This window comes from Myxine glutinosa, chromosome 3 (genome assembly GCF_964187855.1).
Source record: "Myxine glutinosa chromosome 3, kmMyxGlut1.1, whole genome shotgun sequence".
Classification (NCBI taxonomy): domain Eukaryota; kingdom Metazoa; phylum Chordata; class Myxini; order Myxiniformes; family Myxinidae; genus Myxine; species Myxine glutinosa.
In genome coordinates this window covers 169,875,327-169,886,622 of record NC_136263.1, presented here as the reverse complement: position 1 = coordinate 169,886,622, position 11,296 = coordinate 169,875,327, and the positions used below count along the sequence as shown (strand labels likewise).

The 11,296-nt window shown below is 32.7% G+C and overlaps 1 pseudogene; it reads right to left on the bottom strand.

The window, feature by feature from the left end:
* Positions 1-5,483: 5,483 nt before the first annotated feature.
* LOC144891237 (uncharacterized) overlaps positions 5,484-11,296 on the bottom strand; it is a 31,056-nt pseudogene continuing 25,243 nt past the window's right edge.

Sequence of the window (11,296 nt, the reverse complement as noted above, 5' to 3'; positions counted from 1 at the left end):
TTGGTAAGAATTGTCCAGGTTATTTTTAAAGGTTGTTACAGATGCATGTTGTCAGTCACTGCAAGTTGAAGATTTCACTTTGGTAAGAATTGTCCAGGTTATATTTAAAGGTTGTTACAGATGCATGTTTTCAATCAATTCAAGATGAGATTTCACATTGGTAAGAATTGTCCAGGTTATTTTTAAAGGTTGTTACAGATGAATGTTTTCAGTCACTGCAGGATGAACATTTCACTTTGGTAAGAATTGTCCAGGTTATTTTTAAAGATTGTTACAGATGCATGTTTTCAGTCACTGTAAGATGAAGATTTCACTTTGGTAAGAATTGTCCAGGTTATTTTTAAAGGTTGTTACAGATGCATGTTTTCAGTCACTGCAAGATGAAGATTTCACTTTGGTAAGAATTGTCCAGGTTATTTTTAAAGGCTGTTGCAGATGCATGTTTTCAATCACTGCAAGATGAAGATTTCACTTTGGTAAGAATTGTCCAGGTTATTTTCAAAGGTTGTTGCAGATGCATGTTTTCAGTCACTGCAAGATGAAGATTTCACTTTCGTAAGAGTTGCCCAGGTTATTTTTAAAGGATGTTACAGATGAATGTTTTCAGTCACTGCAAGATGAAGATTTCACTTTGGTTAGAATTGTCCAGGTTATTTTTAAAGGCTGTTGCAGATGCATGTTTTCAGTCACTGCAAGATGAAGATTTAACTTTGGTAAGAATTGTCCAGGCTATTTTTAAAGGATGTTACAGATGAATGTTTTCAGTCACTGCAAGATGAAGATTTCACTTTGGTAAGAATTGTCCAGGTTATTTTTAAAGGTTGTTAGAGATGCGTGTTTCAGTCACTGCAAGATGAAGATTTCACTTTGGTAAGAATTGTCCAGGTTATTTTTAAAGGCTGTTACAGATGGATGTTTTCAGTCACTGCAGGATGAAGATTTCACTTTGGTAAGAATTGTCCAGGTTATTTTTAAAGGATGTTACAGATGAATGTTTTCAATCACTGCAAGATGAAGATTTCACATTGGTAAGAATTGTCCAGGTTATTTTTAAAGGTTGTTACAGATGAATGTTTTCAGTCACTGCAAGATGAAGATTTCACTTTTGGTAAGAATTGTCCAGGTTATTTTTAAAGGTCGTTACAGATGAATGTTTTCAGTCACTACAAGATGAAGATTTCACTTTGGTAAGAATTGTCCAGGTTATTTTGAAAGGTTGTTACAGATGCATGTTTTCAATCACTGCAAGATGAAGATTTCACTTTGGTAAGAATTGTCCAGGTTATATTTAAAGGTTGTCACAGATGCATGTTTTCAATCACTGCAAGATGAGATTTCACTTTTGTGAGAATTGTCCAGGTTATTTTTAAAGGTTGTTAGAGATGCGTGTTTTCAGTCACTGCAAGATGAAGATTTCACTTTGGTAAGAATTGTCCAGGTTATTTTTAAAGGCTGTTACAGATGGATGTTTTCAGTCACTGCAGGATGAAGATTTCACTTTGGTAAGAATTGTCCAGGTTATTTTTAAAGGATGTTACAGATGAATGTTTTCAATCACTGCAAGATGAAGATTTCACATTGGTAAGAATTGTCCAGGTTATTTTTAAAGGTTGTTACAGATGAATGTTTTCAGTCACTGCAAGATGAAGATTTCACTTTTGGTAAGAATTGTCCAGGTTATTTTTAAAGGTCGTTACAGATGAATGTTTTCAGTCACTACAAGATGAAGATTTCACTTTGGTAAGAATTGTCCAGGTTATTTTGAAAGGTTGTTACAGATGAATGTTTTCAGTCACTGCAAGATGAAGATTTCACTTTGGTTAGAATTGTCCAGGTTATATTTAAAGGTTGTTACAGATGCATGTTTTCAGTCACTGCAAGATGAAGAATTCACTTTGGTAAGAATTGTCCAGGTTATTTTTAAAGGCTGTTGCAGATGCATGTTTTCAGTCACTGCAAGATGAAGATTTCACTTTGGTAAGAATTGTCCAGGTTATTTTTAAAGGATGTTACAGATGAATGTTTTCAGTCACTGCAAGATGAAGATTTCACTTTGGTAAGAATTGTCCAGGTTATTTTTAAAGGTTGTTAGAGATGCGTGTTTTCAGTCACTGCAAGATGAAGATTTCACTTTGGTAAGAATTGTCCAGGTTATTTTTAAAGGCTGTTACAGATGGATGTTTTCAGTCACTGCAGGATGAAGATTTCACTTTGGTAAGAATTGTCCAGGTTATTTTTAAAGGATGTTACAGATGAATGTTTTCAATCACTGCAAGATGAAGATTTCACATTGGTAAGAATTGTCCAGGTTATTTTTAAAGGTTGTTACAGATGAATGTTTTCAGTCACTGCAAGATGAAGATTTCACTTTTGGTAAGAATTGTCCAGGTTATTTTTAAAGGTCGTTACAGATGAATGTTTTCAGTCACTACAAGATGAAGATTTCACTTTGGTAAGAATTGTCCAGGTTATTTTGAAAGGTTGTTACAGATGCATGTTTTCAATCACTGCAAGATGAAGATTTCACTTTGGTAAGAATTGTCCAGGTTATATTTAAAGGTTGTCACAGATGCATGTTTTCAATCACTGCAAGATGAGATTTCACTTTGGTAAGAATTGTCCAGGTTATTTTTAAAGGTTGTTACAGATGCATGTTTTCAATCAATGCAAGATGAGATTTCACTTTGGTAAGAATTGTCCAGGTTATTTTTAAAGGTTGTTACAGATGCATGTTTTCAGTCACTGCAAGATGAAGATTTCACTATGGTAAGAATTGTCCAGGTTATTTTTAAAGGTTGTTACAGATGCATGTTTTCAATCAATGCAAGATGAGATTTCACTTTGGTAAGAATTGTCCAGGTTATTTTTAAAGGTTGTTACAGATGCATGTTTTCAATCAATGCAAGATGAGATTTCACTTTGGTAAGAATTGTCCAGGTTATTTTTAAAGGTTGTTACAGATGCATGTTTTCAGTCACTGCAAGATGAAGATTTCACTATGGTAAGAATTGTCCAGGTTATTTTTAAAGGTTGTTACAGATGCATGTTTTCAGTCACTGTGAGATGAAGATTTCACTTTGGTAAGAATTGTCCAGGTTATTTTTAAAGGTCGTTACAGATGCATGTTTTCAATCACTGCAAGATGAAGATTTCACTTTGGTAAGAATTGTCCAGGTTATTTTTAAAGGTCGTTACAGATGCATGTTTTCAATCACTGCAAGATGAAGATTTCACTTTGGTAAGAATTTTCCAGGTTATTTTTAAAGGTTGTTACATATGAATGTTTTCAATCACTGCAAGATGAAGATTTCACATTGGTAAGAAGTGTCCATGTTATTTTTAAAGGTTGTTACAGATGCATGTTTTCAATCACTGCAAGATGAAGATTTCACTTTGGTAAGAATTGTCCAGGTTATTTTTAACGGTTGTTACAGATGCATGTTTTCAGTCAATGTAAGATGAAGATTTCACTTTGGTAAGAATTGTCCAGGTTATTTTTAAAGGTTGTTACAGATGCATGTTTTCAGTCACTGCAAGATGAAGATTTCACTTTGGTAAGAATTGTCCAAGTTATTTTTAAAGGTTGTTACAGATGCATGTTTTCAGTCACTGCAAGATGAAGATTTCACTATGGTAAGAATTGTCCAGGTTATTTTTAAAGGTTGTTACAGATGCATGTTTTCAGTCACTGCAAGATGAAGATTTCACTTTGGTAAGAATTGTCCAGGTTATTTTTAAAGGCTGTTGCAGATGCATGTTTTCAGTCACTGCAAGATGAAGATTTCACTTTGGTAAGAATTGTCCAGGTTATTTTCAAAGGTTGTTGCAGATGCATGTTTTCAGTCACTGCAAGATGAAGATTTCACTTTCGTAAGAGTTGCCCAGGTTATTTTTAAAGGATGTTACAGATGAATGTTTTCAGTCACTGCAAGATGAAGATTTCACTTTGGTTAGAATTGTCCAGGTTATTTTTAAAGGTTGTTACAGATGCATGTTTTCAGTCACTGCAAGATGAAGAATTCACTTTGGTAAGAATTGTCCAGGTTATTTTTAAAGGCTGTTGCAGATGCATGTTTTCAGACACTGCAAGATGAAGATTTCACTTTGGTAAGAATTGTCCAAGTTATTTTTAAAGGTTGTTACAGATGCATGTTTTCAGTCACTGCAAGATGAAGATTTCACTTTGGTAAGAATTGTCCAGGTTATTTTTAAAGGTTGTTACAGATGAATGTTTTCAGTCACTGCAAGTTGAAGATTTCACTTTGGTAAGAATTGTCCAGGTTATTTTTAAAAGTTGTTACATATGAATGTTTTCAATCACTGCAAGATGAAGATTTCACATTGGTAAGAATTGTCCAGGTTATTTTTAAAGGTTGTTACAGATGCATGTTTTCAATCACTGCAAGATGAATATTTCACTTTGGTAAGAATTGTCCAGGTTATTTTTAAAGGTTTTTACAGATGAATGTTTTCAGTCACTGCAAGATGAAGATTTCACTTTGTTAAGAATTGTCCAGGTTATTTTAAAAGGTTGTTACAGATGAATGTTTTCAGTCACTGCAAGTTGAAGATTTCACTTTGTAAGAATTGTCCAGGTTATTTTTAAAGGTTGTTACAGATTCAATGTATTCAGTCACTGCAAGATGAAGATTTCACTTTGGTAAGAATTGTCCAGGTTATTTTTAAAGGTTGTTACAGATGAATGTTTTCAGTCACTGCAAGTTGAAGATTTCACTTTGGTAAGAATTGTCCAGGTTATTTTTAAAGGTTGTTACAGATGCATGTTTTCAATCACTGCAAGATGAAGATTTCACTTTGGTAAGAATTGTCCAGGTTATTTTTAAAGGTTGTTACAGATGAATGTTTTCAGTCACTGCAAGATGAAGATTTCACTTTGGTAAGAATTGTCCAGGTTATTTTTAAAGGTTGTTACATATGAATGTTTTCAATCACTGCAAGATGAAGATTTCACTTTGTTAAGAATTGTCCAGGTTATTTTTAAAGGTTGTTGCAGATGCATGTTTTCAGTCACTGTAAGATGAAGATTTCACTTTGGTAAGAATTGTTCAGGTTAGTTTTAAAGGTTGTTACAGATGCATGTTTTCAATGACTGCAAGATGAAGATTTCACATTGGTAAGAATTGTCCAAGTTATTTTTAAAGGTTGTTACAGATGAATGTTTTCAGTCACTGCAAGATGATGATTTCACTTTGGTAAGAATTGTCCAGGTTATTTTTAAAGGTTGTTACATATGAATGTTTTCAATCACTGCAAGATGAAGATTTCACTTTCTTAAGAATTGTCCAGGTTATTTTTAAAGGTTGTTACAGATGAATGTTTTCAGTCACTGCAAGTTGAAGATTTCACTTTGGTAAGAATTGTCCAGGTTATTTTTAAAGGTTGTTACAGATTCAATGTATTCAGTCACTGCAAGATGAAGATTTCACTTTGGTAAGAATTGTTCAGGTTAGTTTTAACGGTGGTTAGAGATGAATGTTTTCAGTCACTGCAAGATGAAGATTTCACTTTGGTAAGAATTGTCCAGGTTATATTTAAAGGTTGTTTCAGATGCATGTTTTCAATCAATGCAAGACGAGATTTCACATTGGTAAGAATTGTCCAGGTTATTTTTAAAGGTTGTTACATATGAATGTTTTCAATCACTGCAGGATGAAGATTTCACTTTGGTAAGAATTGTCCAGGTTATTTTTAAAGGTTGTTACAGATGCATGTTTTCAGTCACTGCAAGATGAAGATTTCACTTTGGTAAGAATTGTCCAGGTTATTTTTAAAGGATGTTACAGATGAATGTTTTCAGTCACTGCAAGATGAAGATTTCACTTTGGTAAGAATTGTCCAGGTTATTTTTAAAGGTTGTTACAGATGCATGTTTTCAGTCACTGCAGGATGAAGAATTCACTTTGGTAAGAATTGTCCAAGTTATTTTTAAAGGATGTTACAGATGAATGTTTTCAGTCACTGCAAGATGAAGATTTCACTTTGGTAAGAATTGTCCAGGTTATTTTTAACGGTTGTTACAGATGCATGTTTTCAGTCAATGTAAGATGAAGATTTCACTTTGGTAAGAATTGTCCAGGTTATTTTTAAAGGTTGTTACAGATGCATGTTTTCAGTCACTGCAAGATGAAGATTTCACTTTGGTAAGAATTGTCCAGGTTATTTTTAAAGGTTATTACAGATGAATGTTTTCAGTCACTGCAAGTTGAAGATTTCACTTTGGTAAGAATTGTCCAGGTTATTTTTAAAGGTTGTTACAGATGCATGTTTTAAGTCAATGTAAGATGAAGATTTCACTTTGGTAAGAATTGCCCAGGTTATTTTTAAAGGTTGTTACAGATGCATGTTTTCAGTTACTGCAAGTTGAAGATTTCACTTTGGTAAGAATTGTCCAGGTTATATTTAAAGGTTGTTACAGATGCATGTTTTCAATCAATGCAAGATGAGATTTCACATTGGTAAGAATTGTCCAGGTTATTTTTAAAGGTTGTTACAGATGCATGTTGTCAGTCACTGCAAGTTGAAGATTTCACTTTGGTAAGAATTGTCCAGGTTATATTTAAAGGTTGTTACAGATGCATGTTTTCAATCAATGCAAGATGAGATTTCACATTGGTAAGAATTGTCCAGGTTATTTTTAAAGGTTGTTACAGATGAATGTTTTCAGTCACTGCAGGATGAACATTTCACTTTGGTAAGAATTGTCCAGGTTATTTTTAAAGGTTGTTACAGATGCATGTTTTCAGTCACTGTAAGATGAAGATTTCACTTTGGTAAGAATTGTCCAGGTTATTTTTAAAGGTTGTTACAGATGCATGATTTCAGTCACTGCAAGATGAAGATTTCACTTTGGTAAGAATTGTCCAGGTTATTTTTAAAGGCTGTTGCAGATGCATGTTTTCAATCACTGCAAGATGAAGATTTCACTTTGGTAAGAATTGTCCAGGTTATTTTCAAAGGTTGTTGCAGATGCATGTTTTCAGTCACTGCAAGATGAAGATTTCACTTTGGTTAGAATTGTCCAGGTTATTTTTAAAGGTTGTTACAGATGCATGTTTTCAGTCACTGCAGGATGAAGATTTCACTTTGGTAAGAATTGTCCAGGTTATTTTTAAAGGATGTTACAGATGAATGTTTTCAGTCACTGCAAGATGAAGATTTCACTTTGGTAAGAATTGTCCAGGTTATTTTTAACGGTTGTTACAGATGCATGTTTTCAGTCAATGTAAGATGAAGATTTCACTTTGGTAAGAATTGTCCAGGTTATTTTTAAAGGTTGTTACAGATGCATGTTTTCAGTCACTGCAAGATGAAGATTTCACTTTGGTAAGAATTGTCCAGGTTATTTTTAAAGGTTGTTAGTAGTGTATATATGTTGCTTCTGGGACACTCTCATTTTCCCATTGACTTACATGTTAATTTTTCCCCTCCCTCATTGCCCCTAAACACCTCTATTTCTCTCACCCTGTTCTTTACGAACCATCTAACCTTTTGACATGTTATCCTTATTCATTAGACCACTTAAACAATGGTCCTTCTGTGTGAACCTGTGATCCTTCTGACCTTATGTACCTTTTAACCTTTTACTCTTAATATCATCTGGTGAATCATCTTTGACCCACTCAAACAACGACCCTACAAATATTTGTTTATGCGTGGGAAATAATTTAATTCTCTTGCCACTCCCTTCACCATCTAATATATTAACAAAAAAGATCTTTGAGTTTGGTTCTTTATTAAGATATTTTAACTGAGCTAAGATAAAATGGTAAACCTCCCTCAATGTTCTTGTTTGAGCACCTCCAGTGCCACATACCATTTTTAAATTAAAGTATATATTTTCCTGGCAACCATCAAAGTTTTCTGTCCACTCAAAAATATTTCCATCTTTTTTACCCAATTCACCGGTATTTAAATTAATTCTCTTATTTGTTTTGTAAATTTTTTTACCAGTTGTCTTTTCAATTATACCTATTTGATATTTTTCACATTCGTTATGTTTACCATTTATATACCAAGGTTGATTACACCTCCACTCGTTAGTCTGGTTGGTACTTGGTTCTATCATTTATGTAATAGTAAAAAGGCGGCGGTAGCCCGTTAAAATCCCTAACCCCCCTTTTTAACTTATCACTTATATACTTATATAACCATAAGGGAGACTATCAATTCCATTTTCTAAAATAAACCTCTTATCATCAAAAGCCCCCAATGCTTTCTTATTCACCTCTTCTGAATATAATTTATGTTTATAACTTCTTATTCCATTAATCTTTCTAAACTCTTCTTTCTTTGTTGTTAAACAGTTATAATAATCCTTAAAGTTGATTGTTTCTTTAATGACATTTTTCTTTATGCCTTTTAACTTCTTATCAGTTTTTTCAACGTTATTCACAATGTATTTATAAGCATAAGCCTTAGACCTCAATCCCACAAATTCACTCATGACATTTCCTCCTAATTCATCCTTAAACTTTCCAATCACCTTTTTATTTTTAGAAGAGAACAACTCACTCTCTGGACTGTAATTACTAGTGTCATAGATATTAATGTCCTTTTTCATGTCTGAATAAACATCATCAGTATTAATTTGCAAAATAAAACTATCTGTATCCATATAAAGTAGATGAACATCATTTTGATATTTCTTCCTCAAGTTATTATAAAAGTAATCATACATTAATGACTTTGATAAATCAAGAATTGATGTTCCAATATAAATAGGTTTGTTCATTTCAATACTCTCTTTAATCAAATGGATCGCACAAAAGTTCTCAGTAAAGACCTCAGCTCAAGTAAAACTCGGTCTATTAATTAATTTTGATGCTTGTTCCCAAGATGTTGATAGTCTGATATTTTGTCTTTTCCTCACATTCTCCATAGTCTTACCAAAGACCGCATTATTCATCAATTTATAAAAGTCTTTCTCAAAATCTGTTTTTGACTGTTCTTCTTTGTGTATTAAAATCAATGTACCCCTTTAACCAATGACTTTGATTGAACTTTAGAACCCTATGGATCTTCTCTACTCTTAGACCTTTTGATAAATATTTTCGCAAATTTCTTTGGTGTAGAACATAATTTTTCTTGTTATATAATGTAGTAAGTAATTTTTCTGTTGATTCACCTATATTAAATGATTGTTGATAATCACTTAACCACTCCTTCTTTGGACTTTCCTTTTCACAAGCAAATGGGAGATCTTTGTGTAGGTTATGAAGTTCCTCTGGATATTTCAAATCGACCTCAAAATAATAACCAACCTTTGAATCATTCAATTCTTTTTGTGTAGAGATACATACATCTTGTAAAACCTTTTTGTAATCTTTTTCCTTTACCCATCTAAGTTTTCCATAAGGAAGAGCCTGAGACATTGCCCAGCCATACAGGTTGTTCGCATCATAATACATCAAGTAGGAGCTCTCTACCGATGGATTATAATTTGGAATGTACTTGTTATTTGCTTTAGCATATCTCTTTGAACAGACTTGTGAAATTCCTCCTCTCTTTGCCTTTTCAATCATCAAAAGCATATCAACATCGGTTATCAAATCCAAAGCTTGTTTTGTCATTTTTAACATCGTGCTCCAAGCCAATCCAGGAGCAGTGTAATAGTGAGCAGGATCCAATCCATATCCAGAATGACAGATTGTTCTGAAAGCCTCAAACACATCAGCCAACAAAAGCACATCAGTTTTGAGGTACAAATCGTGATACTCACCAAGATTCTTAATGTTATATTTTTTCCAAACATTTTGTGCGTGTACATAATCTTTATCAGATATATGACTATTATTTAATTTGTTATAGAAATTTTCTTTTAAAGGAAGTTGTGTTTCATTGAATCTCTCAAATGAGTCCATATAGTCATAGGGGTAAATTCCCTTTTGTGTTAGAAAATCTTTATCTAAAAAATACTCTGAAAGACATGGAAACTCTTTTAGATTTTGAACCAAGTTAGCCGATGGACTTGCCATGAATTTAAATGTATAAAGAAATCTGATATAAGTAATAGGAGATGTGTGAATTGTTTTTGTGAATGAAATGTATTTCTGATCCGTGTTTGGAATTGCTGAGATACTTCCAGAAGTCTTTGAGAGTTCCTTGATAAATAGATGTGTATCATAATGAGCGTTGTTATGAAGAAAGACAGGAATGAAAGAGGGGAGTTGATAATTAATATTACAACTTTGATGAGCCGGACCTCTATATTTACCAGTGAGATGACAATGGTCTCTAACCTTTAGACCTTTACCAATTTTCTCCTCACAAATATGACAGACATTGTTTTTTATAAATTCCCTTTTGTCTTTACTTGTTAAGGACATTGGTTTATTGGTTTCTCTCATTATCTTGGTTAATCGAACACAGTCTTTTTCTAGTCGTTTCACAAACTCCTCTGGGGTATTTGAGCCTCTATACATCTCTAACTTGTTATATTTATCACCAACGGAAGATTTGATATAATAACAAAAACCACAAGGAGTATGTTTTTGATATTTATTTGTGTATGATTCTTTTGGATCTGGAGAAGCAGTATCAATTTTTTCTAAAATACTTTCAAAATCAGCATATATAACAAATGGATGTTTTATTGTTTTCTTTTCATCTTTGAATGTGATCTTTGAGTCTTTTTTAGGCATGTTGATTACCGTCGATTTATGTTCACCACAATAATTTGAATGTTTATCTAATCTTTCTTGTGTATGGAAGAAGTTAAGACAACGCATACAAATATATATTTTATTTGTTCTTTTACATACTTGTGGTTTTATTAATTTTGTAATATCTTTGATGTATGTATAATGTGAATTTTCGTCTGAATTAAAATATAGAAGATTAATATGAGTTTGTTTACAATTGTCAGAAAGCTTTAAAACCTGAATGTTGTTTGTTTCTGTTAGACCATAAACATTAACTGATAAATTATTCAACTTTTCAAATTTAGGAATATCATTTAAAGTCATCGGAAACTTTAGATCTTTCGTATTTAATGTATTCTCATATTTTTTATAATGAGATACTCTTTCATCATGAAAATGTGGAGGATGTAAGTGTGCTAGAATAGACCAGAGAAAACATTTATTGTCTTTATTTTTGATATTGATAACTGCTTTTCTATTTTTGATAACACTGGGTAAATCAATGTAAGAAGAAGCTTTTAGAGGATCTGATTTAAGAATATGAATGTCTATGTAAATAATTTTTCCTATATTGAATCCACTTCCTACGATTGAATTATCCACATCTTGCTCTTGTTTAATAAGTTCATCATAGA